The sequence below is a fragment of the Apis dorsata genome, unplaced genomic scaffold (assembly GCF_000469605.1).
Source record: "Apis dorsata unplaced genomic scaffold, Apis dorsata 1.3 scaffold_311, whole genome shotgun sequence".
Taxonomy (NCBI): domain Eukaryota; kingdom Metazoa; phylum Arthropoda; class Insecta; order Hymenoptera; family Apidae; genus Apis; species Apis dorsata.
Window position 1 is genome coordinate 456,219 of NW_006263583.1, and position 3,236 is coordinate 459,454.

Here is a 3,236-nt window from a genome sequence, read left to right on the forward strand (position 1 = left end):
GTAACTTTCTTTAATTTACAAAAGATAATTACAATAATATTCTATTATTCCTAATAAAAAAAATTGTAACTAAATGCAACAATATATAAAATTCATTAAAAATAATTATCAACAACATTTTTCAGATATGTGTTTCGGATTTTATAAACAAAATTTGTTGAATCTATCAAATTTGTCGATTTCTGAACAGTTATTCAATTTGCTAAGTTTTTATAATTTTACTAATTTTTTTCGAGATCGATAAATGATATTATAATTAATTCCAATTATTAAAATTAATTGTCAAATTTGAATTGAAGTTGATAAATAATCTTTGCATAAATGAAAATTGTTATTCAAAATATGAAAAATTGAGTGGTCTGAAGAATAAAAGCATGATTATATGTATTTGCTAAAGACTCAAGACCAATTTCTTTCATAATTTTGTCTATTATATGGTAGACTTTAAAGAATCTAATAAATATTTTCTAAGCTTGCAATGTGAAAGTTTTCTTTCTTTCTTTGGATCCAAAAAATTAGTGCTATTGATTTTTGATCTAATTATAAATGTTTTCAATTAAAAATAGAATGATATGAAATCTATATTATATCAAACGGAAATATTGAATCAATTTGATATAAAATAAATACAAAAAAATAATTTAAAAATAGTTTTTTATTTAAAAAAAAAGAACAATGAAAGAACAAATTTTAGTCAGAAATAGAGTTAATGATACAATTCAATTTTTTAATGCATAAAAGTTATATAAAGATATGAAAACAATATAAAATATACAAAATATTAGTTTAAAAAATATTTTAAAAAAATATTTATTTCTTTATTAATTTAAAATAATAGCTACTTTTTCTTGGATTTTTTGCTGGCCAAATACTTTTTTTCTACTATCATTTTTTATTTTTTAATTGTTTTTCTATATATAAAAATTATAATTGATCACAATTTCTAACATTAATTTGAAAATTCAAAACAAATATTTATATGAAATATATTATTTGTTATTATTATAATAATAAAATAATAAAATATAAATATAATATAAGATAAGATTTAATAAATAAAGATAAAAAAAAAGTATTTTTAAATCACATAGCATTATAAACAAAACTTTAAAATTATTTTTACATATACTGTATTCAATTATCAAATTCATCATCAAATTAATTATATTATTATATCAAATCAATGTAACATATGTATTTTATATACACATGTATTTTATATATCATGACATTTCATATTTAAGATATTAAAATCTTATTTTTAATTATGCTTATGAAAGTACAAATTATATTTTATAAATTATAAAATTAATGTTAGTAATTATGCAAGATTATTTTCATTTGTAAGAATCATATTATAAGAATAGTACTCGTTATATTACTAAAAAATATTTAAAAAATTCAAAGTAAATATAACACAATAATGATTATATGTAGAAATTATTCTTAATAACTTAATTATTAATAATATAATATAACGATATTTTGTAAAAGACAAAATTTAAAAGAATATGGTAGCAAAAATATTTTGTGCGGAATATATATTTAAAAAGTATTAAAAATAAATGATATCCTGTAAATAAAAAAAAATATCATAGCAATTTAGTCTATCAAGAATTTATCTAAGATGTTAATAATTTGGAACAAATTCATGTGAATGATAATATTATGTAATTTGCGTGTTAATCGCGTTCTTGTCCTCTTTTCTAATGAATTATATTTCAAAATCTGTATTTAAATAAATTACAATTTACATATTATATTTAATCATATTTTCTATCAATTATTTCAGAAATAGACAAAATAAAATACAGAATCAAAATTATTTTGAATTTATTTCATGATTTCTAATATAAAATAAATATAAAATAATAAAAGTTGCTTCTTATATTGATTATAAAATAACGCATATAAATATTAATCCCTATGTAATGATTAATCTTTTACACAAAAAAATAAGAAATAGATAAGAATACTTTTCTTATAATTTTAATATTAAATAATTTATATATATTTCAAATATTTTCTTTAAAATTCTATAAATAATATATAATATATATAAAATATAATAAAATATAAATTTTATTATATAGAATTTTTTCTGATTTTGATATTTTAATTTTTGCTATATTATTACTTACAGAAAAAATGTTTCAAATGAAAATTAAATGATATCGAAGGAATCATATTATGGTATTATTAATTCATACAAAAAGTAATAGCTTTTCAAACTTTTTCATACTTTTTTTGTCTTTTATGTAATAAATTTCATAAAATTTAGATTAAATTAGATTAAATTTATTAAACTAATAATCCTTAAATTAATATAAAGATTAATATTTTTTTATACTGTCAAGACGTATGGATTGATATATTAAAAAATATATAATTACATTTAAATAAGTTTAAAAAGTTTAATTTAAAACGTTAATCTTCACATACTATTTTGTATTCACTCACGAAAAATATATTTTCTATCATTCAATTTTTATTTGAAACATTCTTTTTATATTACATTTTTTTATTTTTTCTTTTTTATATAAAGAATTATTATCTATATAAGTTAATATACATTCATCAATTATAATTAATTTTCATTCCTTGATAATACAGCTAGATAATACAGCTTATTTATTACAACAAATGAATAAAATTCTGTTTAATATACTTCAAAATATCATTTATTTCATTGTTTTCGATGTTTTGAAACGTTTATATTAATAATAATAATATAATAATTTATCTATAAATATAATATGATACATTTATTATCTATGATATAAATCATTTTTATAATATTTTTATTATATTTATGTTTACATTTTATTTTTCAATTAAATATTATTTTATTATATTTATTATATTTACATTTATTAAAAAATATAAATACAATATTAAATAAATATTAGAGTTATGTAAATGATTTTGATTTATATATGTATATATATATATTGTAGATTGTAATATATATATTGTACTATATTTTTGATTATCTATATATGGAAACTCAATGCGAATTATTTCGTATCTAAGAATATACTGTTCATCATCTTCTTATAGCAAAACAAAAGAATATGTTAGACCTCGGTAAAAGATTTATATGATAATGTATTGATATTAATTTTTTGTCAATATATAACAATGAGAAACTATTATAACGATATTATTATATGAGAAACTGAATTATGAATTTTTCAGTATAAGAATAAAATTTAGCATAAACACATAAAAAAAAA

The 3,236-nt window shown here is 15.9% G+C and overlaps 2 protein-coding genes across 2 annotated transcripts in view; one reads left to right on the forward strand and one right to left on the reverse strand.

The window, feature by feature from the left end:
• LOC102675599 (nicotinamide/nicotinic acid mononucleotide adenylyltransferase 1) overlaps positions 1 to 3,236 on the forward strand; it is a 52,739-nt gene that overhangs the window by 37,662 nt on the left and 11,841 nt on the right. The gene's annotated exons all lie outside the window — the stretch shown is intronic.
• The window catches only part of LOC102673909 (ABC transporter G family member 20-like), a 47,650-nt gene that overhangs the window by 22,746 nt on the left and 21,668 nt on the right, over positions 1 to 3,236 (reverse strand). The window lies entirely within an intron of this gene.